The 26,170-nt window shown below is 41.1% G+C and overlaps 1 long non-coding RNA gene across 3 annotated transcripts in view; it reads right to left on the bottom strand.

Moving 5' to 3' along the window:
• Positions 1 to 26,170, bottom strand: part of LOC106021483 — a 153,818-nt gene that overhangs the window by 78,857 nt on the left and 48,791 nt on the right. For 2 of the 3 annotated variants that reach the window (XR_005881362.1, XR_005881364.1), the window contains 2 exons: positions 22,863 to 23,022; positions 16,777 to 16,913 (listed from right to left, as the gene is read on the bottom strand). This is a non-coding gene — a long non-coding RNA (uncharacterized LOC106021483). The remainder of the gene's footprint in view (positions 1 to 16,776; positions 16,914 to 22,862; positions 23,023 to 26,170) is intronic. The other variant, XR_005881363.1, reaches the window with a different exon arrangement.

The following is a 26,170-nucleotide window of genomic DNA, read 5'->3' as shown; positions in this document are numbered from 1 at the left end:
CATCTAGATGCCTTAGAAATCAGGAAATACTTGCCCGAGAAGTCTGTAGGTCCGCCACCTTAAAAGGTTCTTGCCTTTGACAATCACACTGAGCAGTTTCCTTCTGCACTTCCTTCTTCACACAGGATGTTTGTTTACACTGTTGTCTCCAGACTTTAAATGCACATGCCCTCTCTCTCTCTCTCTCTTCTCCTGAGCCCCATGCAGCCAATGATTTGGGGGTTCAAACTTCAATGATCTGGGGGTTCAAACTTCAGTGCCCTAACCGTTTGAAGCTTTTCCTGCCTGTGGGCTACCACCACCATATCTGACCATTTCCGGGTCAAACGTCCTTCGGGACTCCTTCTTTCCTTAGAGAATGATTGTTATTCCTACCTGTGAAGAATTGGGGTCCTCAAGGAAATTCTCTTTTTTTAACACTGCTTACCTTCCAACAGCCCTCTGAAGTGATGAATCAGTAAATGGAGGTGAGCCATGAAAAGACAGGTGGATGAAGAGGAAGTTTTACCGCCACTGAGAAAAATGGATTTTGCTGATTTTCATCTAATTCCTAATTCTAGCCCTCCACACATTTTTCTCTCATCTCTACTTTTCCTGGTTTTGATCACAAATGCCGCATCATCCAATAACTCAGTAGCAACATATTCAACCAAGTAAAATCTCTCAGTGGTATATTTAAGCCGGTTAGGAAGGTACAATTAAGGGGGATGGAAAGACTTGCTGGAAATATGGTTTTATGAGAAGAGGTAGAAAATACAGTATTTTTAAAAATTTTTAATTGGCTTATAATTTGCAGAGAAAATTATCAGGAAGTGTGTGCCCTTGAGACCAGTATGGCCCTGTGTAGGTGTTTATGCAGGTCAAGGGAATGATCACAAAGAATATAGTAAAACGAAGGCATGTAAAAGTTGACCTTTGATGAGTTTTTATTTGCTTATTTGTAGTCTTTAGAAAGCTTCTCATGATGTATGTACATTAGGTGAACTTTTCTTAGTTCTCTGAAGAAAAAATAGAGTCCAAAATATATACCATTAAATTCATTGAACAGACACACCTGCATACCTAGTACCCTTTTCTTACTATTTTTTAAAAATTATCTACTTTTTCTAATATTCATGATGTTATTAGGCATATCAATAACTCAACTGAAAATAAAACAAAGCACAAATAACACTCCAATCTTGTTCTCTGTTTCGGGGTGAGATTTTGACTGCGTGGTTTTAGACTCTCCAAAGCTCTTAGAAGCTTGAACCGCCCCCTATTCCCCTCTTCCAGGAGGCACACTTTTAATTTGCAGAGAAGCTCTGAATGCAGGGCCTGCGGGACGCCAGGCAAGCTGGCTTTAGGGTAGATTCGTGCTTTTCCTTGAGTTGCTGTCATTTTCAGACATCCCTTAAAGAAAACAAATTCTAGTAAGGTTAGGAGACTGGAGCTTTTCCTGATGGCCATGCCTGTGCCAGAGATGACACAGCTGTGAGTAATGTCATTGTTATATATTTCTTCAAAGAAACACACCAGGGCAGTGTGTTCACCAGGAGCCAATTCCTCCTATGCACAGATATGCACATTTCTTGGAATGCTTGCTGTGGTCTTAAACATCACAAAGCAAATGTCCAAATAAACCTTTTTCTTTTTTCTTTTCTTTTTTCTTTTTTTTAAGAAGGGGTCCCACTGTGAAGCCCTGGTTGCCCCCAGAACTCCCTATGTAAATCAGGCTGACCTCATACTCAAAGAGATTTTCCTGCCTCTGCTTCCTGAGTGTTGAGATTAAAGGCGTGTGCCACCAAGCCCTACTAATGTATTTTAAAATCTTTATTGTCTTTGTGACTTACTGGATGAAGGTATTTCTTGGTCTTTTCACTTTTGGCCTATAACAAGGATAAATGTAAAGATAGAGAGTATATTATAAAATAGGGCTGCTCACTTCCTAGTGGCCAAGAAGCAACCAGAAAGATAAGAAAGTCCCAGGAACAAGATAAGTCTTTGTGACACACTTCCTCCAACTAGAACTGACCTCGGAACAGACCATTCAATAATGAAGACATCCATTGAGGAAGTCAGTGTCCTCCTGATTCAGTCATCATTCACTCGCTCCATGGCTAGAAGCCAAGTCTATTGTGAAGACACTTCATCCAAACCTTCAGAGATATTGCGTGACTTGTTCCTGATCTGTCTCTTCTACCAGTTCTAAACTATTCCTTTCCCTCCAATGCATAACAACCAGATTTAATACTTTAGCCCCCTGGAGTGACTGCTGCAGAACTCTCCAGTGTTAACACCCATGGCCAAACACAGTGGGTATCCAGCAGCCAATTATTTAAATTTCTAGGACAAGCTTACATGGACTTTTAGTCTCTCAGTTTCCTTAATATTGCTTCCACTTTACTTGGCTCAACGAGATGAGGCATGACATAATGGATGTCAGGAGAAGTCTGGAGAAATATTGGGGAAATGTGTAAGGGGAATGAAACACAAAGCCTCCTGCCAGATATTTCATTGCAGATTGGCTGGAAATTCCAACCTAGCATCACAGGCTTTGGTAGTCAAAGCAAACTTTGAATGGTGCTAAGAAACTTTGACATGTGCAAATTGGCAGCCTGTGTTGCTTCTGATTCAGCACAATTTCTTAAGCTGCCTGGCATGTTGATGAGGGGTTAGGAAGCACAGCATCTCATCTCGTTTTAAAAAAGCAAAGATCCTCTATTGTGATTGTGTCAATTTACAATGGGATCAATAAAGCTGACATTAGCACTTACCACAGCTGGGATCACAAGGCCTTGTAGGAGATGGGGCAAGAATAGAAATGTCACAGCCCAGGTGTTCTCACGAGTCGGACATACAGACTTCCGCTGAGGGAAACTACTGTCTTGCTTTATATCCCATGGCATTGCCTTGTCAAGGGCGGCTCCTTGCTGACATCTGTAAATCTGAATTAGGCACTTGGTGTTTACTGTGACCTCTGTGACATCAGTGACCAGTTGTTTGCTTAGTGAAACATGATTTTTCCAAGGAGGAGTTTTACTCAAGTCACTCATGTTTAAAACTTGCAATCTTTCATGGTCCTGACTGAAGCCATGACTTCATCTCCCAGGGCTGCTGCAGGGAGAGCAGAAAGGTTCTGGGAGAGGAGCACAGGTCTTAAAGCAGTTGTTTTCTACCTGTGGGTGGAGACCCCTTTGCCAAACATCTGTCTCCAAAAATATTTACATTATGGTTCATAGTAAAAGTGAAATTACAGATATGAGCCAACAACAAAAATCATTTTGTGGCTGGGGGTCACTACAACACAAGGAACTGTATTAAAAGATCACAGCCTTAGGAAGGTCGGGAATCACTGCTCTACAGTGTGTTCTAAGCATTCACTCTCCTGTGCTCTATGATGAACCTTTCCATACACTATGTTTGGCCAAGCATCCTGGCTAGCCCAGGGGAGGAAGACAGTAGTTCTAATCTCCGATTTTGGTCCAAATGAATAATTTATTTACTTGAAGTGTCTTAAGTGCAATCATAAGTAACTCATGTCTGGAAGGCATTCAATTTCACATTTGATAAGAGATACTTAACAAAAAAAGAGAACTATTCTAGACTCTGTAGCTACTACAATGAACATAAACAACAAAAGTCACTGTGTCTTGAAATCAGGAGAAATCCATAAACTATATGAATTATGTAAACAGTAAGAACAATGGAGTAGGAAGATAGATATCAGTGAGGCGGTCAGGGGTCAGTTTTAAATCTTTTGTTGTTTTGTTTTTGTGACAGAGTTTCCCTGTGTAACAGCCCTGAATGTCCTGGAGCTCTGTAGACCAGACTGGACTTGAACTCACAGAGATCCACCTGCCTCAACCTGTGAAATGCTGGGACTAAAGGCATGCACCACCACACCAGGCTTAAATAGTTTTTAATACTTTAAAAATAGTTTTAGATAAACAAATAAAGTTTTAAATTAAAATTCTATTTAAAAAAGAAGTGAACACTTTAGCAAGAACCTGAAGAAGGCAAAGTCAAGGCTTCTGTAGAGATCACTGATAACCAGTGTGGAGAACACAAGGTGAGGTGGGGGGGGGGGACTGCCAGAGGCCATAGTGAGCCATTATTAGCTTCAGTAATGATGAAAACCCATTGGAGGATGATGGGCGGAACTAGGACTAGTTTTTAAATAAGTGCTTTATGGCAGACATGCTGCTGGAGTCCCTGTAGCTGTGTTTTGTTTTTGTTTTTGTTTCTGACTGAAGAACAGCGACTCAGAAGCAGAAAATCTAGGCAAGAGGTCATTGCAATGATCTAGATGAGACACAAAGTGGCTTGGCGCCTTGAGAGACATCCAGAAAACAGTCAGTTTCCAAGTAGATTCTTCACTGATACTGCCAACGTTTGCTGCTGGGAAAACAACAAGAGGACCAAGCCAAGTCCCAGGATTTGGGGACAGAGGAGCTAGAAGGCTGGAATATAATATGTAAGAGGAACTTCCCAGCCAAGAGCCCAAGGCTGGCACCAGGTGAATTTATGGTTATGTGTCATGCAAAAGAAAGCTGATATGTGACCATTTTCTTGTATCTTTCATAAATCAGCATAGCTTAGCTATTGGGTGTGTGTCATTACAAGAACATGGTCGGTACACATTCAAGTTTCATAACAGTTCATAACTATCCTTGACTCCCTAACTGGGAGTTGACATCATCCTCAGTCTGTGGTTCAGTCTTGCAGGGAAAATGCTACTGAGTCCTCTGCACCTTAGAAAAATGTAGTTTACCCAATCTAAAACCAGCAGCCAAGGAAAAGGAAATGCAAACTTAAGTGTGTGAGCACAAATGAAAGAACATAGCAGAGTGCTTTGAAAGTTGAGGACAAATGTTAAAATAAGTTAGATCTGCTGTGAAATTTTAGCCATAATATCTTTTCTTTGGGAATCAATTATAGTTCTTCCTTCCTTATGGATCTTAACATGTTTTACTCTCAAAATACAGGAAAGGAAGTAGAAGTTTTAAAAATTTGGCAAGAGCAATAAAACATATAAATTATGTTACCCATCCCCCCAATAATGAGACTATACTAACTACTAAAATCTACCCCAAGGCTTAATTCTAATTTTAAGAAATTACAAATCTGTGGCAAAGCAAGACACCACTGTTTTCTTTTGCTTTTTGCAGACTCTGAATTAATCCCATGCCTGAAATCCAGCACAGCAATTTTAAAATTGTATGAAAGGTTAAAATTTGCTGAAAACCCAGCCCCCAGAGCAAGTCATACTCACAAGTGTATTTGTGACAAAATAATGAAAATACTATATGCAGTAATTTCTGTAAAGGATAATTAAGAATAACATTATTCTGTGGTAATGGACAATAAGCCCTGTAAGCTTGTTATAAAGCTCAGACTCACGGAAATGCATAAAGCACTTATGTAAAAACTAAGGAGTTCATGGGAATAATTATTCCATCAGTATGTTCAGTCAACATAAAAACAAAAACGAACAAACAAAAAATAGTTGAAGACCTGGTGGAGGTGGCCTTTAATCCAGCACTAGGGAGGCAGAGACAGGTGGATCTCTGTGAGTTTGAGACCAGACTGATCTGCAGAGCAAGTTCTAGGACGTGCTCCAAAACTACAGAGAACCCCTGTCTTGACAAACCAAAAGTAAACAAAAAGCAAAAAACAACAAAAAAATTGAGAATGGCACCATTTTTGGTTGATTTTATTTTCCATGTTTATTTCTTCTTGAGATAGAGTCTCAGGCTGGCCTAAAACTCATCCTTCTGCTCCAGCCATCCTAGAGATACTATTACTGCCATGCACCACGTGCCCCACCCAACACTGCCAGCCACATTTTTCAGGAAACAGGACTTTGAAACTGGCCCATGTTGATGTTAAAAACAAAAGTATGTTTTATTCTATAATGAAATAAATCCTGCCTTATAAAGACAAAAAAAGTGAATGTTCTGCCATTCCTCCTGTATTTCCCTCTATTCTTACAGCCCGTGCAGGGGATATCTCACAAACATGATCTGTCTGCAATTAGTTTGTTAGCTCTAATTCCTATCAGGAAAGTGTAATGACTACCTTGGTTCCAGTCCTTGCATTTTACAGCATCAAGAAACAACATCTTAAAGCCAATGAAGCAGCAATACTCCGAGCAAGAGAAACAACTCATATAAAAGCACCATTCTCTCTTAACCAAAGAAAAAGTTTAGTGTAGACAGAAGCCTTCTGTGTCCCTCCCTGTCCCAATGGGCTGGTTCCTCTCCTACCTGCAGTGGCTTATAAAACAATCATTCAGAGGCTTAATATCAATAATAATTGCTTGGCCGATGGCTCAGGCTAGTATTGGCTAGCTCCTACATTTAAATCAACCCATTTTTATTAACCTGTGTATCACCACGTGCCCCATGGCTTACCAGTGATGTTTGAACATCGTTCTCCTTTTGCAGCTGGATGGTGTCTCCCCCTCGACTCTGCCTTCCTTCTCCCCGTATCTCTGCTCAGATTTCCTGCCAAGCTATATTCTGCCCTGCCATAGGCCAAAGCAGCTCTATTCATCAACCAATGAAAGCAGCGCATTTTCACAGCGAACAAAAGGACACCCCACATCAGTGTAGTGGGCGTTGTATTAACTAGCATACCTGCCTCTACCTTCCACAGACTGTCCCACTTGCCTCACTGACGATGTGGTGGACCTCTTTCTTTCCAACTGATCAGAATTCTCACCAGTGTCTTCCTAGAAGAGGACAATTTAGATATAGACCATGTTTATACGGGAGGAGGTATGAGAAAATTGACAAAAGGTGGCCCTCTACAAGGCCAGGATAGGGACCTAGATAGAGCTCTCCCTCATAACCCTCAGAAGGAACCAACTCTGCAGCACCTTTATCCCAGAATCCCAGACTCCAGAACTACAAAAACAAACAAACAAACAAATAAATAAATAAATACAAACAAACTTTGGTTGTTTAACCTTCACAGTTTGTGGTACTTGGTAATAGAAGCCTTAGCAAATTATTGCCCTACACAGTTTACCTTCTTACTGTGTCCAGTTCAGTGGGTATAATATTTGCAAATATGCAGCAACTAACATATTTCATTACTTTAGACAGACTGTATCCTTTAACTCTTAGCATCTGATCATGACATTATCCAGGGCACTCATATGCTGTCTTATCTCCATAGATTGTCCCTTCATTGACATTTCATACTAACAGAATTATATACTGTGTAGTAGTGTGTGACTGTCTTATGCACTTAGCTTGTTTCAAGATCCATCATTGGTGTGACAGTCATGAGGAAAGCACTCCTTATTGTGTCAATTAGGTTGTCCATTGATCAGCTGATAGTTTTTTATTTCCATCTTTAGATTGCTGTGAATGATGTCACTACATACATTCATGCAGATAGTTTCCTAAGTGAAAACCATAATTTATTGATCATAGTAATGAAAACAGTTTCTGTGAGCTGATTTCTGGTGAATTTCTAGCTCTCTTACATTCCAAAAGGCCCTTCCATCATCCTAATCTTAAAGAAGTTACAGTCTATTTTTTACAGGCTGACTCATGGTCTGTGTGTTCAGTAACTTCATATCACCAAGATGATTGAAGGACACATGAAGACCGTTGGTGGAGAAGAAATAACACTAAGATCCACTATGATGTGGGACAAAATAGGAAAGATATCTGAGTGAGTGGGTAACTGTGGGTGTGACAGTTGTGTTTGTACTCAGAAAAATAAAATAACCCCCTAGGTATGTGGAAAGGTTTGCCAGATCACATTAAATTTAAAGGCAATGATTAAAGTGCAGCCAGACAAAGAGAGGTGTGTGAGTTGGGTGCAGCACACCTGGCCCATTAGCTCATCGATGTTATTTATAAGAATTCCATTTAACCATTAGTTGTAATGTGAACCCGTAAAGCATGAAGGTAGGGAAGTCATGGGAAGCTTGATTTCTGCCAAATTAAATCATGGGGAGTCTGAAAGAAGAAGTGCACAAGCCCCCGACAGAACAGCTGCTGAGCAGAGCAGGTCACCACTTCCTGATTTTGACTGAGATGCTCTTTCTAATTTTTTGGCATGGCACTAAATTATTTTTTAAAATAACAACACTCTCACAATAATGTTACACAGGTAGGAGAGTACATTGTGTCTCTGTGTCAGCTTTGTGAGAAAAATGAGCCAAAAATGTTGGTTCAGCAACTTACTATGTGCTAGGCATGTGTCAGATGCTAGAGAGATACTGTTGAGAAACAAGATAGACAGTGTCCCAGACAAAATTACTCACTGATTTGTGGATTACAGAATTGTTCCTGACACCTCAACTGGAAATTCCAGCTCTGATACAATCTGTTCAGACACCTGTGTGTGCCAAAAATTATGTTAGGCAAAGATCAAACTATATGGTGCTTGGCTCCAAAAAACTGTGGTGTGCAAATTCCATGTATAAGAGACTATGCACACACACAATATAAACAATGAAGATTTTAGAATAGTGCTATTTGGTTTAAGAGCACACAAATCACTCATGTTTCAAATGTGGGTGATGTTTGCACAAAGGAAAGGGTTGGGGATTTCACAGAAAACTGGGGTTTGCACAGACCTTGTAGGGTTTTAAGGATTTGGATAGATAGTAAAGGAAAGGAATTCCAACTGGAGAGAACATCTTGCAGCATGGAGGCAGTGTTTGGTAGAAAAGTGAAGAAGTAGGGCCTGGGTTGACTCTTTTTCCTCTCTCTTCCCGAAGAGGCAAGTGTCAGACCTGTTCCATTTTAGTAGAAAGTCAAGACCTGTCAGCCATGTCTTGTTTGAACACCTGGAACGTCTCAAAGCATATCAAAGCAGAAACGGGTTTCTAAGGCTTACCACATATTGAGCTATAAAAATAGAAGATACGTTTACTAGGAAAGTAACATTGATTGACAGAATCCAACCACAGGCACTGAGGCTTAACAAGTACAATATGAGGCCTGCAAGATGGATTAGTGTATAAAGTTTCTTGCTATCATGCCTGATGTTCAGGACAAGCCTGACATCCTTAGCTGGATCCCCTGAACACACATGATGAAAAAAATCAAACACACACAAACAGCATCATCAGCAACATGCACACTATGACACTCACATGCTTATATAGACATACAAATGCACTAAATAAATAATGTATGTTAAATAAAATTTCAAAGTAGTATGTCTGTTGGTTATTTTTACTCTTTGACTCCTTGCTCTTTTTAGGGGCACTCCAAATACATACACACATGGAGTGTTATTATTATTATTATTATTATTATTATTATTATTATCACTTATAAATATCTGGCCTTAACTTGGCTTTTTCTAGTCAGCTTTCTTAAAGTATCCTGTCTCTCTTTTGCCTCTGGGCTTTTACCTTTCTCTATTTATGTGTACCTTTCATTACTTTTTGCTCCGTGGCTTACTGTGTAGTTGGGGCTGGCCCCTGATGTCCTCCTTCTTTTCTCATTCCTTTTCTTGCTCCTTCATTTTACTTCTCTTTTTTCTCCTTCTATTTATTCTGCCTGTCAGGCCCATCTACCCTTTTTCCTGTTTGCTATTGGCCTCTCAGCTCTTTGTTAGACCAATAGGTATCTTAGACAGGCAAAGTAACACAGCTTCGCAGAGTTAAAAAATACAACATAAAATGATGCAACACATCTCTGCATCATTAAACAAATGTTTCACAGCATAAACAAATGGAACACATCTTAAAATAATATCCTACGACGTACGTCTTATAGCAAAATGCATGTTTTCTCTTACTTCTGGGTCCCAGATTTTATATAGTTACATTAAATCATTTGTGTACATAAAAGCAGAAGTAAAATTGTCCAGGGAAGAGAAGAGGACGCGTGGGACAGAAAGTGCTAGTAAAGGACAAGGCAGTACAAGAGGAGTAAACTCTGAGTGCACCACGTACCCCCATGAAAATGGCCTTATAATGAGATAGTTTTAAAACTGACAAAAAGTCACCCTCCAATATTTATGGGTGATTTTAACATGGGTATAGATTCCATACTCTTATTGGGAATCTGTGTAGATTCACCTGATACGTGTCACAACACAGTGGTAAGCCCTGAAGTGAGCTTGCTTTAGTTCAAAACACCAAATCTTATGTTTGTTAGGTTTAACCTTTCTGGGTAACACAAATTCGCTTGGCATCACATATTTTTTCCTGTACACAAAGCTAACAGCTGTGCTTTGGGAGGCTGCTGTGAGAACTAAATAGAATAATGCATGCATTCGGTTGTGGTGTGGACAACATTGCTCCAAGGGAAATGACGCAGATTGATGGAGTGATGCATTCTCACTCCTCCCCAATGTCTTCCTTAGACCCTTAGCACTGCTCTTGTTTCTGAGCCTTGATTTCCTCATCAGTACATAAGCAAGAAGAGCAAAGGGTTATTGTGGAAGTCAGTAAAGTTTTCTGTGATTACCAAAGTACATGGCACACACTGTAGGCACAAGCAAAGTGGCAGGATACAATATCAACTCAAGAAAATCAGTAGTCCTACTACAAACAGATGACAAAAGGGCTGAGAAAGAAATCAGAGAAACATCACCCTTTACAATTGCCACAAACAACATAAAATACCTTGGGTTATGCTAATCAAACAAGTGAAAGACCTGTATCACAAGAACTTTGAGTCTTTAAAGAAAGAAATTAAAGAAGACTCCAGAAAATGGAAAGATCTCCCATGCTCTTGGATAGGTAGAATCAACATAGTAAAAATGGCAATCTTACCAAAAGCAATCTAGATTCAATGCAATCCCCATTAAAATTCCAGCAAGATTCTTCACAATCCTTGAAAGAACAATCCTCAACTTTATATGAAAAACAAAAGACCCAGGATAGCCAAAACAACCCTGTACAACAAGGCAATATCTGGAGACATCACAATCCCTGACTTCAAGCTCTATTACAGAGCTACAGTCCTGAAAATATCTTGGTATTGGCACAAAAATAGACGGATAGACAAATGGAATCGACTTGAACACCCAGGCATTAACCTATACACCTATGAACACCTGATCTTTGACAAGAAGCTAAAAGTATACAATGGAAAAAAGAAAGCATCTTCAATAAACGGTGCTGGTATAACTGGAGGCTGACATGTAGAAGACTGCAGATAGATCCATGTCTATCACTATGCGCAAAACTTAAGCCCAAATGGATCAAAGACCTCAACATAAATCCAGCCACACTGAACCTGTTCGAAGAGAAAGTGGGAGGTACCCTTGAACGAATTGGTACAGGAGACTGCTTCCTGAACATAACTCCAATAGCACAGACAGTGAGATCAACAATTAATAAATGGGACCTCCTGAAACTGAGAAGCTTCTGTAAGGCAAAGGACACAGTCAGCAAGATAAAAAGGCAGCCCACCGAATGGGAAAAGATATTCACTAACCCCACATCTGACAGAAGGCTGATCTCCAAAATTTACAAAGAACTCAAGAAGCAAGTCTCCAAAACATCAAAGGATCCAATTAAAAAGTGGGGTACAGAACTAGATAATTTTCGGTAGAGGAGTCTAAAATGGCCGAGAGACACGTGAGAAAGTGCTCAACATCCCTAACTGAGGCTCCAAAGAACGCTGTAACGATAAGCGACACACTTACTGAAAGTAAAACTAAGTATTTATTGTAGAAATTACTCACAAGATACCAAACAAGTAACCCAGATGAGACAAGTAGTTCCCCCCCCCCCCGAACCGGAAGCCGAACTCCGGGAAAAGAGACCGAGACTTCCTGTGTGCTGTCTTTTATGCCTTCCCCCGTAACGCCCCCTAGCCATGCCCAAAAGTGGGCCTGGCTAGTGACGTAGTTCACCGCCTACGTGCGTATACGTCTTTACGTCCGGCCGTATAAGTCTTTAGTCATGCCTAAAGTGGGTGTGGTTAGCAGTGCTGTAAACTGCTCTTTTATTACCTCATCTGTATGCACCTCTAGTAAGTCACATGGTTAATGGCGGCATACAGACTTCCTCCTACACCTAACCATCCGGGAAATGTAAATCAAAACAACTCAGAGATACCATCTTACTCCTGTCAGAATGGCTACAATCACAAACAGCAATGGCAGTTTATGCTGGAGAGGTTATGGTGAAAGGGGAACACACCTTCACTGCTGGTAGGAGTGCTGACTTGTGCAGCCACTTTGGAAATCAGTGTGGAGATTCCTCAGGAAAGTGGGAATCAGTCTACCACAAGACCCAGCAACTCTACTCTTAGGCATATATCCAAATGAGGCAAATTCATACAACAAGGACATCTGTTCCACTATGTTCATAGCAGCATTATTTGTAATAGCCAGAACCTGGAAGCAGCCTAGATACCCCTCAACTGAAGAGTGGATAGAGAAAATGTGGTACATTTACACAATGGAGTACTATTCAGCAGAAAAAAACAATGAAATCTTGAAATTTGCAGGCAAATAGATGGCACTAGAAGAAACCATCCTGAGTGAGGTAACCCAGTCACAAAAAGAGAAACATGCTATGTACTCACTCATATATGGATTTTAGACATGAATCAGGGGAGTGCCAGCATGCAATCCCACTGCCAGAGAGTCTGGGAAACAAAACCTTCATCCAGCGACTGATGGAAGCAGAGGCAGACACCCACAGCTAAACACTGAACTGAACTCCTGGAATCCAGTGACAGAGAACTGGTGAGCAAAGGGGTCAAGACTGGGCTGGTTTAACCCACAGAAACAGTTGACCTGAACAAGAGGGAGCTCTTGGACCCCAGACTGATGGCTGTGTGTAAAGCATGGGACTGACCAAGACTCCCTGAATGTGGGTGTCAGTGAGGAGGCCTAGGTAATCTGTGGGGCTTTGGGAAGTGTTTAGCCTTGGCATACAAATGGATGTTGGCTGCCCATCCCACAATGAGGGACTCTTGAGGGAAGGCCTAGGCCCTGCCCTGGATGAAATGACAGACTCTGGAGATCCACCATGGAGGGCCTCACCCTCCCTGGGGATTAGAGTGGAGATTGGGAGGGAGACTGGGGGGCTTGGTTGGGGGGGTGGGGAAGCAGGGGAGGGAGAGGGAGCTGGGATTGACATGTGAAGCAAGCTTGTTTCTAACTTAAAAAAGGAAGAGAAAACAGAGCTAGAGCTAGGGTTTGCAGATCGACTAGCAAGCACAAACCCTGGGTTCATTCCTGGGAGGACAGGGACGGGGAGAAAAAGGGAAAAGTTACAAAAAGACGGGTGTTGCTAGTATATAATTTATACTTGCAGGCAAATAAAAATTTTAGTGGTCATAGTTTCTAAACGTTTTAAAATCAACTTGGGGAAGGATTGGTTGAGCCTGGAGCTCATGGCTAGTTAGTAATGCAAGTCTCTGTCTCATAAAGAAAACAATAAAGAAAAACACAAGTAATAAACTCATGATGTTAAAAATGTTAAATGTTCAATCACTTTAACCATTAAGCAAATGGACTTTTCAAACTCCATGAAGACTTCATCTCAGGACAGTCAGGATGACTGTCACACGGAAGAGAAGAGTGAGACAGAGGATGTGAGGAAAGGAGCCCTTGAACACTGCTGCTGGCATGAAACCTGACTTAGCTCAGTAGGCTCTGAGGAAAAATTTAAATGAAAAGGTGCCGCAGGATCCAGTCATGCTACCTGTGCTCATATACAGAGTAAAGTCAACTTATTGTAGAAGCACTTGACCCCAGTATTTATTACTACAGCATCACAAGAGCCTAGCTGCCTCTCAACAGATGAATGGGTGGAGAACATGTTGCATGTACGCATAGAGTTTTACCAAACAAGAAAAAAAGAGTGAAATTGTGGCATTTTCAGTAAAATGTACTCAGGTAACCAAAGTAAGCCAGTCTCAAAACAACCGTAGAGTGTGTACCATAGCAGAATATTAAGCTTGTGGAAATGGAAAGGGGTGACTAAGAGAGAGTAATAGAGGTGACTATGATGAAAGCCACATATTCAGGTAGTAAAAGAATATGATGAAACCCATTGTTTTGTGTAATTTGTACTAATTAAAAGTCAAACAGTGAAGTGAATGAACAAACAAAATGATTTGTCACATTTGCTTTCCCTCCATCCCTGCCCATTTTCCTTTTATTTCTGCTGCTCTGGACTTGCATGTATAAATGATAGTTTTAGGTTTTAGAACATCTTCTCTGTCTTGAGCTCATATCCCTAGAACCTGGGCTAAAAGAACACTTAACAGTTACTCCTGACTATGTGCCCAAAGTCTGGGTCCTCTAAGTGCCATCTCTTGCCAGATGCTCAGAATAACCTAACAACACAGGTGCCACTATTTTTTCATACATGAAGAACTGAGGCAATACTAGGCATGTTTCCCAAGTCCCACCAATAGAAATGTGTAAGTCTAGAATTTTAGCATAAAAAGCCTAACTCCAGAGTGTGTCTGTCTTGCTTTGTTCCTGCAGTTAAGTCTGAGGATCAAATCTGTCTCCAAGTTTAAAGCATGTATATATGGTGTAATTCCACTGGCAGTGACATACTGATGAGGCATAGTATGATAAATATGTAATTAGAAATTTTGAAACAAGTAAAGGAAGGTCAGCCAGAGGTGATAATTTTGGAGGAAGAATTGGAAAACAGATTCTATCAGGCTCCTAAATTCAGTTAGCTATTTAAATTTGGAAGACAAGTATGACAATCACTATAGTATCACCTAAGCTAGTCATTTAAATTTGGATTGATGATGCAACCACTCCATGCTCTGGTTTTCCCAGCTAGAAATGAATGTGCAACTTTTGGAAGAACTGAACAAACCATATTTAGAAAAATACTTTACTCCAGATAATCCTAATGGATGTACACATAGGAATTGTATCTATTAATGGGTTACAGTGTGACACTCACACAAATGTATATGTAATGATGGAATCAAGATAACTGCATATCTATCATCTAAGATATTTATCATTTCTTGTAGAGGACTCTCAAAATCCTCTCTACTAGCTATGGTTTTCTCGTTCTGCTATAGAACATTAGAAATTATTCTTCTTTCTTTGCCATATCTTGGTACCCAATAGGCCTCTTTTCTCCATCCCTACTTCCCCAGAACGTTTCACAGATTCTGCTTAATACAATCCTATGCTTCAAAACATATAATTGATATATATATATATATATATATATATATATATATATGGTGTTTCTGTGTCTGGTTTTTCACTTAACACATGCTTTAAGAAAGCAATTCTGTCCCAGGGTCATGAGAGTGATGAGGCCAGCTCTGCCCCTCACCAGCTGCAGTACACAAGAGAGCAGGCCCTGCACTCTGCCTGCACAGCAAATTAGAGCTGAACTTGCTGTGGGGGCGGCAGGTGAGCCAACCTGGGGACATGAGAGCAGGATAGACGATAGACTAAAGGAAAGAAGTGAGTCAGAAGGCAGAAGCAAGGGACACGGAGGTAAGTGGAATCCGGATGCATGATGTAGAATCCACAGAGAATCAATAATAGGAAGAGAGAGAGAGAGAGAGAGAGAGAGAGAGAGAGAGAGAGAGAGAGAAGAAAGAATTTCTAAATATTGCATGGCCATCACTTTCTATGTAAGATGATATTATTAACAGTTTACTTGTTTATCTATTAAATTTTATGTCAGTTTTTACATTACCAATAAATTATGGAGTCTTTGCAGGTACTGAAATATAATATAATGCCAACTTAAAACAATCAGCAAAAATAAAGCAAATGGGGAAAACTGCATAGTAAACAGAGCTAAGGCCAAAATAAGTACACAGCGTAAGCCTACGCATGCTCATTATAAATCACATTTTGTTTTGTGGTTTGTGGCCACCTACAAGATGGAGGAAGCCCCCGCCCACCGCTGGATTTCCAGGGTCCACAAGCTGAAAAGGAGCTAATTGTCTAGATGGCACTGAAACTAAGCAGAGATAAATTTCTGCACTGGTCTGCCCAACGATGCAAATGACATCCTCAGCAAAATTCCAATAATTCATATATATTCTTCTTACCACATATTAGATCATAATTATATAAAATAATCCTTGGGACTACTTATTATGAAGCAGTCTATAGCTTTCTGACTCAGACCTAGCTCAGCTTTTAGAAGTTCTAATTAAATCAATAAAGCACACCCTAACGCTAATAATAACAATAATGAAATGTTAATTACTAATCTTTTCTTTGTTCAACAGTCATCGAACAGATATTCCATGAAATAGCTGCCGAAGACAGCAGTGAAGAAATCTCATAAAAGGTTCTGATCTGGTGGACTTCTGTTCTATGCTGAGAAGACGCATAACAACAAACAGGTTAAAGGTTGAAGATGCCTGCTAGTGAAAACTACTCCAGAAGAAATAATGAAGCAGGAAGGTAAGATGAGAAAGTAATAGCAGGATTAAAAGTCACTAGTGTAGCAGTGTGCAACCTCACACAATGAGCGTCCCACAGCATAGACATGAACCTTCTCAAGGCCAACACGAAGCAGCATTTAGATACTTGTTCTGTAACTGGCTGTCAACGAAAAGTTTTATGGAAATTGTATGACGTTTGGTGAACATGTTAGAATAAACTTAGTGCTATAGGAAGCACAAAACCATCAAGGAAAATGTCATTTGAAGCTACTACTGCATGGGAAACAGGCCAGAACTCAACCCAACTCAAAATGTATTGAAACAAATGACGGGTTATTCTTCGGGAGCTGGGCATAGCAATTGGAAGAGGTCTAGAGGGTGTTTCTGGAGGGGTGGCCCTGAGGAGGCTAGAGCACACTGAGTTTGAAAATATTTTTCTCTGTGATTAGGTCACCTGTGTTTTCAATTGCTGCACAATGAAGTTCGTCTCCTGCTTTCCAGAGAGGAGGGAGTGAGGAGTGCTATCCTCCTGCATGATTTCATTTCAAAAGGTGCCCAGGTTCTTATGAAAGGTCATCCTGAGCTGTAAAACTAGAAAGAGGATTTTTTTAAAGATTTACATATCAAAGATGCAAAGAAGGAATGTACAGTTGCAGATGTTCTAAAGTAAATGTTCTAAGAAAAGGGAGGTTAGGGGCCTGAATCAGAAAGAACTTGTCAAATTTAGTAAAGCTATGGACCTAAAAACCCTGCCAGGCAATGCATACACACACACACACACACACACAGTTAATCACAATGTATTTTCAAAGTATCAGCCATTCTAGAGATGTTCACAGGCTTCTTTATTATGTCATATTTACCTGCTAGAATATGAACAGTAAGTATTTTAGAGTATGTTTTTAACTCTATGAAAATCATCCTATATCATAGATGACAGCAAGTAACAAATTACTAATAGGGGATAATCAGGTCAACAGGTACACTATAGAAATCCAATAAACATTTTAAACATTATTTGGTTATGTAAGTTATTTCTCCTTGAAATACTATAGTATGGTTATTAAGCTATTCTTCATATTTTAAAAGCACTTGGAGAGTATTTCAGTATGTATTGTAAAATAATTTGTGGCTTGGTGAGATACCACAATAATCATATCCCCAGAGGCTCCACAACAGCCAAGGAGGAAGTTTGTTTGTGTTTGCACAGGCAATGACTTGGCATTCATGTTTCTACCAGTTGGTTCAACTCAAACTCATCATCCATTGAGAGATGAATTTAGCAATATCCACTGGTTCTACAATGTAAAGACATAACAGTCATGAGGTGCCTAAGAGTGACCAAGACAAATCATTCCAGAAGGTACCAGGAACCAATAGAGTAAAGGATTGTCACCTTCTTTCAGTGAACTTAATAAAGGCCATAATAAAATCCTTCACTGACCAAAGAAGTTTTTCTCATTACTAACACCAACATACAAAGAATTGACCATCTTAGTGAAGGTCAGTTAGTAAGGGTCATACAGATAAAAATCTGCAGGACATGGATTTTTCAAAGACTAGAAAATAAAATAGTACCAGGTCAAATACTATTAAGTAACATGTATTAATCTAACTACTGAAAAGGAGGGATAAAATTTTTGGAGAAATTCTACAAATTTTTACTTGAAAATTGTAAATCTTTGTGCTTAAGGTAGTGGGAATTCAGTTTTCATTTCATTGTGCACCTTCAATTTCAATCAGTCCTTGATTTTGTTCATGAGTCCAGAGATAAGAAATCTCTCTGGATATTTAAGTTGGGAAACCAGGTTTGAGGGACTCCCAGCTGACCATAATAGGTAAGATTTCAGTTCCAAGTAGGGCAGAGAAGATAAACAGAGCCGGCCATTCTGGGGTTGCTCCCATAATGTAACCTAGATTACCAGTCTCCTATTTCCCCTGTACTTCAAGGCACAAAGTGCTATGGTGTTGTCTCCTAGGGAAAACATGAACAATGTTTAAGGACCCTTGGCCATGCTCCTAGGAAACTCAACCCTCCAAGCTAGACATTGAAAAAAGTGGTATACTTTTTCAATACAGGTCAAGATTCAGCTACTCTTGACTATAAGGTGACTCCCTTAAAACTGGAGCTCACCTCCCCCTGTCTCAACTTCACTGAGAGCCATCTGAATCCCTAGAGCGTGAGAGTGCCTGGCCTGCATATGCTGTCACATCATGGCCCTCTAGCCTTTTGTGACAATGGACGAATAGGAAACACTAAATCTCTCCCCTTCCTCGTTTTCATTCCCCTCACTTCCAACTGTCACTGTGGCATGACTGAGATAACTATGTGCAGAAAGGAAAACAAGTGGTAGTGTGGGCTTCTGTATCTTGTACACTAGCTTGGCTGGTCATGTCAGCAGGGACAGTTCACATATGGAAAACGCACCAGGCAGGATAAATAACCTCTATTCTCTCGGCGTTTTAGACGTTACTAAATAGGAGGTATCACATATCTCTTTGGACTGCAATTTCTTTCCTTACAGGAAAACAGTCAGCTGAACAGGGCATGGGATTGTTTAGGTGAAGGTCCACTTGTGTCTCATTTCCAGATGTTTTGTTCGAGGAGGGTGGGATTTCTGTTTGTTCGTTTTGTTTTAGCTCTCTCAATGTTTTCTGCTCCTGACAACCCCATAAATCACTGGCACCTTGTTAATTACAGTGCACAACCATTCTTACTAAAAAAAACTGCAGGAAACTGGCAGGTGTGTGATGCCATCAAGCCTGGAAAAATATAGCAAGGTTTCCAGGAAGTGGACAAAATATCTCTCAAATGGCCGAAGGGAGTATCCTATGCAGATTCGCTTATTAGATTTGATTATAGTTCCTCATTTGTTCCCTTTGCAAAATATAGATCACATATACACTGTATGATGCATCAGCATTTTAATCTCAACAAGAAACCATGGTACTTGAAAGATTGCCAAGTAGAGAGTATTGCTCCTGAATTCCAAGAGGAGGAGAAAATCATTAAACCATACAGTTAGTAAGCTGGCCCTGACCCTGAAGGACTCTGGGCTTGTAAATAAAACATACTGTTTCCTTTATTTTGAACTTCTCCTTTCATGAGAAAAACTCTAAGATACACAGAGAGAGGTCTTCATGGCTTGGGGCTCTTATACTGCTAATGGCTTTTGACAGTGTGTTACAGCTTGTTTAATCCAATTGAATTTGATTATTCATGTCACTAACAAGATAAACAGGTTGACAGAGGGAATTTTGTCAGCCACTGGTTCATATTAATGTCTGAAAATGCAGTTGTCCAGAAAAGGAGATGAGGTAGGAGCGAAGCCAGAGAGATGGCATTGTAAGCAGACTATTGTTGAGATTGGAATCTGACCATGGAGAAAGGGTTGGCTGTGAGACTATTAACATTGTTCATCTAAAAAGCAGGATAAACATTTTTGGTAAAGTGCATACTTCCCATCAAAATTTAGTCCCAAGATGTATTATCAAACAGATCTGATCCACTGATCTGCTATACATATGTACACATGTCCACACACAAAGAGACACACAGACACACACACACACAGACACACACACTCCAGCTATAGAACACCTTGTTGTTTCCTAGATATAATCATGTCCTCTTTCTATTTCCATACCTTTGCGTGTTATAATTTTTTTGTGTTGTTTGCTTAGAATGCCCCTGAACTGATGAACTTTTAATCTGGCAAAATAGTGTCTGTTCAAATATGGTATATATTCACTCTTAAGTGGATATTAGACATAAAGCAAAAGATAGCCAGCCTATAGTCAAATTGAGGATTACTGTAATTGTCAGCATAGAACTTTTATCCGTTAACTGATGGAAGCAGATACAGAGATCACAACTAACCACTGGGCCAAACTCCTGGAGTCCAGAGGAAGGAGTGATAATATGAGCAAAGGAATCATGACCATAGATGGAGAAACCCAACAGCTGACACAAACTATTAGGAGCTCACTGACTCCAGACTGACAGCTGGGGAACCTACATAAGACCAAACTAGACCCCCTGAATGCCGGTGACAGTGAATGGCTTGGGCAGTTTGTGGGGCCACTGGCAGTGGGACCAGGATCGATCCCTAGTGCATGAAGTGGCTTTTTGGAGCCCAATTCCTATGGAGAGGGGCTCAGTATAGACACTGGAGTTAGGGTGGGGAGTTGGGTGGGAGAGAGTTGGGGTCCTGCCTTCCCTTAATAATGCTACCAATTTGGGATGAAGTATTCAAATAATTGAGCCTGTGAGAGACCTTGTCATCCAAGTTACCACTCTCAGCTTTGAGGAGTTCAACACTGAGCGATAGGGAGCTCATCTTCGAAAAGCACATTTGATCATTCAGGTGGCCTGTTCCTTACCTTTACCCCATAGCCTTGTGCCCTGAGTTTAACAAGCCAACAGGATTCAGTTGTTCGGTCTCCAACTCTGAAAATAACTTGTTTACACCCTAGGGTGGGAAGGCTAGATGCCAGTATTTCCATCAATGTGAAACACACAAATACCTATCGATTTGAATACTAATAACTGACAGACAACTGAACAGCTTATCAACTTCAGGCTTCAGAAATATCTAGATGTGCCAGTAGCGTGACGGCAACATTAGCTACTTTTCTTTATTGCTGGCACAAAATTCCCTACAAAAACAACCTGAGGAAGGGTTTGTTCCAGCTTCCAGTTTGAGAAGCATCTGTCTTGGCAGGAAGGGTGTGATGGGCGAGAGTTGCTCAAGACACCACATCACAACCACAAAGTGGCTGCTCAAATCGTGTCTGAAGCAGGAACCCGGAAGAGGGGAATGCTGGCACTAAACTCACTTTCTTCTTGTCCCTCTTAATCCGCTTCCCCAGCCCATAGGTTGGTGCCACCCACATTCGAGTGGGGTCTCCCCTCCTTAGATAATCCTCCCCTCCTCAGATAATCCTCACAGACACACCTGGAGGTGTGTCTTCCAGGTGACTCCAAATCTACTCTAGTTTGGTAAAGATTGGTAATCATAATAACTGATTAGACTCTGATTTCTTCCAGACAACCAGAAAGCTTTGGGTCAGTCCTTTGAATTGTTTTAAGATTTTTTTCTAATCACACAAATATTTGACAAAACTAACTTAGAAAATGGAATTACAGTATTACCTGATGTAAGCTACAAATCCTCCCCTAGTGTATAGGCAATATTCTTAGGCAGTTGTGCCCAGCGCAGTGGTTAGTCAGTACTAGTAAACTTCTTATATTTGTCCTAAATTTGTATTTTGAAATATTGTTCACTTTTTCTATACCCACCACTGTTTCATGCTGGGCTAGAACATGCCTGGGAAAAGAGTATATGGTAACAGATAGTGAATCGGGGGACTTGCTGCACATTATGACAGCTACGCTAACGAAAGCAGGCTTTCCAGCTCATCCATGCAAACACTGAGGGCTTTGCTATTGCTGTTACAGTTTCTACTTAGGTTCTTAAATACCTATTGAATGAAATGATGCTGTTATCCCACTCTTCTATGAGTAAGCACAAGCCCTCTTGCCTTCTTGTCTGAATCACCATGAGTAGGCTGGGAACCATTATGACTGGATCTTTTACTAGCTCATAGTCCTCAGGGGAAGTGCTTGAAAGGGCTGACTCATAGGCCAGTGAGTACAATGGTCTCCGTGTAGGGAAAAGAGACCAGTCAAAGAAACACACCCTGAGCAGAGCCAAAGAAACACACTTTGGCCCTGCAACCAGAACCAAAGAAATGTACCCTGACCCTGAAACCAGTGCCAAAGGAACACACTTTGTCCCTGGAATCAGAGTCAGTGAAAGAAATGCACTCTGGCCCTAAAATTGGAGTCAAAAGGCTAAAAAGGACCAGAGAAAGAAACACACTTTGACCCTGAAACCAGAGCCAAATCTGGCCCTAATCCTGTGCAGAAAACTAGCCAATCCTTGAGCAGGAGCTCTAGCCAATGTGAGCTCAGCATTAAAATCTGACCAATCCCACCCTGAAAGCCCTATGTGTCTGTTCAGCTTCAGGCTGTTCATGCTACCCAGCTGTCCTCTGCCAGTCTTGCAGAGGGCAGCCACTCTCCTGGATTCTTCCCTCCCAATAAACCCCTTCGATAAGCTTTGAGTGAAGATCCTCTTTTGCAACAGTGGAGCAAAGGAGACTCTGGACAGAGCAGAGTGAGTGGGGCTGTAAGACTTTTGCCAGGGAAACCTTCCCCTGGCAGAGCAGAGTTGTTACACTCCGGTCTCCATTCCTGGAAGCAGAGCAGAACTGTTGCAACTTCGCCTGAGAAACCTCCTGCCAAGCAAAACTGCTACACTGGGCAAATTCCTGGGTTCTGGTTCCCTCACCCCATGTGACTCTATTTCGTGTCAAGTCGACAAAACTAGCCAGTGCACGCGCACACACACACACACACACACACACACACACACACACACACACACTACCACCAGCACCACCATCATTATCATCTCATCATCACACATGCACATTATTAATAAATACAATCATAAAGATAAAAATAAAAGTTACCTGAGGGTTGAGGGACAAGGTGGCTAATCTTGGTTGCTGACTTGAATCTGGAATCAATTAAACCAGAATAAATGGGCATGCCCATGAAGGATTTTCTTAATTGGATCATTTGAGATCAGAAGACCCAGTCTAAACCTGGGACATACCTCCAGGTAGCAACCTATATAAAAAGAACACAAAAGAAGGAAGTTTTTGAATTTTGCCTGCTTGCCCTCATTCCCCATGGCAAGTTCATCTATCCTGCTGCTGAGACATTCATTCACTAGCATTAAAGTCTACTTCTTCAGGGTTCCAATGTACACTGAAGACCAGCTGAGACAGCCACCTTCAGAGACTAAACAACCATGGTATTCTTAGCTTTGCTATTGGGAGACAGCCGTTGTTAGATGAACTGGACCACAGCCTGTAAGCTACTGTAATAAATCCCATATATTCATGCTATCAGTTCTATTCCTCTAAAAAAGTCCAGACTAATACAAAAGAGTAGGAATTTGCCAATACAAGAAGGGGAGGAGAAAGGAAGAGGTTTAAAGCATTCCAAAAACATTCACTTGTTCTTGCAAAGAGAACACTGTGAAAACAAGGAGCCTACAGAAACTCAGAACTTCTCAAGGTTGTGGTGGAATGTGTGCTTTGAAAGTTTAAGTGGTGGAAAGTTAATCCCTGGATTCATATGTTGACGATAGGAGGAAATGGAGTCTTGGGGTGAATAATTACACAAGATTATGATGGTAGGAACTCTATAAAGGCATTAATGGGTTTATGAGGAGAAAGAGAGACCAATCTAGGATTCTTGCTCTGGCTCACCATTCCTTGTCTTCTGCTTTATTATAATGCAGTAAGACTGCCCTTGACAAGCAAAGATACATTTGAACTACCTAGCCTCCAGAACTGTGAGCTAGATAAAATTATATTACTCATAATTTATCCACTTCTGGTCATTCTCGTTTAGTAACAGAAAATAGACTAAGATGTCCAGCTTCAAAGAGGAATGGAAAGTGTCTTTGTTGAAGAGGGAACCAAGAAGGAATGTGTAAGAGCAGATGAAGTCTTGAGTGAATGTGTGTTGTTGACATGGGCATGGCCATGTCAGGGACCCCAATGCCTCAGACCAATGGGAGTAACAAAAATCTTCCCTGGGTGAGACTCAGAGGCATGGCAAAGTCTTCCTTTAGTCCAAGTATGAGTGTTTAAGAACAATTGACCAGGGTGTGTAAAACCTAGCAGCCACAGCTTTCTCTTCTTGGATGACAGCAACCTGAACCAGCTGACCTCCAAAGACCCACCCCAACAAGGTTAGCTAAATCTACTTCCTTGTTTAACTGTATACCATGAAGCTGCCTCCTTATTTGGCTGAGTGCAATACACTTGCCTCCTCAATTCAGATGCAGAAGACAAACTGAGTTTCTAGTCGCTGCTGCTGTAGTTCATGCCCTCTGTGAGAGCAAGCACAAACCACATCCCAGCTTTCCTGTATGAGTGTCTGCATATCTAGCCTTCCTTCTGTCACGTCTGCTGCGCGGCCTGTGTCCGAGAACGTGCGGAGGGTGTCAGGGATTGACAACACAGAGACTCGTTCAATGATATAAAGAAAACTTTAAACAGGCTCCAAAGAGGTTCAAGAAAACCTCCTAAGAAAAGCTCCCACCAGAGAAGCTTCTGCTCTCTCCTCTACCCTGGCCGGTTCTGCTCTGACTCCAGAGGTGGATGTGTGTGGGTTTTGAAGGTGCGCTTAGTTTTTGGACAAGGTCGAGGTCAGGGCGGTTTCCGTGGGAAGGCCTTTTCCAGGAACTTATTGTATCGTTTTTAGTAAACATGTTTTTACTAAACATTGTCTTACAGCTGCCTACTCCCAGGCAGAAGGGGAAGTGGGTGTCTGCTCAAGGTCTGGTGTTCCCACATCCTTCATTCCCATCTCCCCCGTTGGGTCAATCCCTGAAGCCAAGCAGAGAACAACGAAGGTAGAGGGGAGATGAATCTGAAACCCAACAGTCAGGCTGTAGATGAAATGGTTAGCCATGTTAAAGTTGTTGGTAAACTCTGCTCTAATGAAAATAAAGTCAATTAAACAGCATCTTTCCTCTCCCCTCCCCCTCTCCTGCTACCTCTCCTCTTCTAGAAAATATGGCACTAGAAGCAATATGACCATGGAATCATGGGCAAGTTAGGATGTAAGACAGGAAATAGGTACTAATGTAAGTGATTACTTACTCTAGAAAGAGAGAGAAAAAGATGGAGCTGGGAATTATTAGAAATTCGGATGCCTTCAAGGAAAGGGGAACCAAAGGAGAAAGTAATGGAGGTGCTAGAGAGATAGCTCACTTGGTGCTTGCTGCACATACATGAGGACCTGGGTTTAGATCCCGGGGATGCTCACAAAAGCAAGCCATGGAGGTGCATGTCTATAGCTCCAACACTAGTGGAGCAGACACAAGTAGATCCATGGAGCTGACTGGTCAGCCTAGCATATCAATAGACTCCAGGATAAGTGAGAGACCCTGTCTTAGACAATAAGGTGTAGATCAAGGAGGAAAACAGCTCACATTGCCCTCTGGCCTTCATGTACACACATGCACACACCCACCTGAACACATCCATCCTACCTAAAACGCAAGAAAGAGAAAACAAAGGGAAAGAGAGAACTGGACACATAGGAATCAGGATGACTACCTGAGAGCATGGCTGTTTGCTGAGCTCAAACCCAGGATTCCAAAAAACAAACACTAAAAACTAGTTGTCACATAGAGTCGCTCTGATCACTATTTCTGTTTGTTTCTTGCAAATCATTTGCGGGAGACCTTTAGCCTTCAGTGAAACCTAAGAGCTGTTTGTGAAGCACCAGATAGAAGTTATAAATCAGTCCTCAAAATGGGGAAACATCCTGGTTTTTAAGGCAGAGCCAATGCAATCTCAGAGTTATTGAGTGCTAAGGAGGAAGGTGGGAGAGTTGGTGTCAAAGCAATGCAGCCAGTAGCTGCTGCTCAGTAAAATCCTGGGCAGCCTTGAGAGCTGGGAAATGAAAGGAGACCTTCTTTCCCAGACTCCAAGAGCCATCACAGCCCACCAGCACCTTGATTTTAGGTCTACATCAGGCTTCCGAGCTTCAGAACCCAAGGGTAAGTCTGTGGTTTCTGGGAAGCTTGTGATTATTTCTTGTATACAAGGACGTAGTATTATAGCCCTTAATTGTATGCACAACATTTTGAGTTCCAATTTAGGGGAGTTAATTGTTTCAGGATGCAAATACTTGATCGTGGTGAGGTTTCATAACTTGAATAGAAGGCAGGAACAAGATATGTTTCTGGTTT

This window comes from Mesocricetus auratus, unplaced genomic scaffold (assembly GCF_017639785.1).
Source record: "Mesocricetus auratus isolate SY011 unplaced genomic scaffold, BCM_Maur_2.0 Super-Scaffold_100014, whole genome shotgun sequence".
NCBI lineage: Eukaryota > Metazoa > Chordata > Mammalia > Rodentia > Cricetidae > Mesocricetus > Mesocricetus auratus.
The sequence above is the reverse complement of the archived record's forward strand: the minus strand, read 5'-3'. Positions and strand labels throughout refer to the sequence as shown.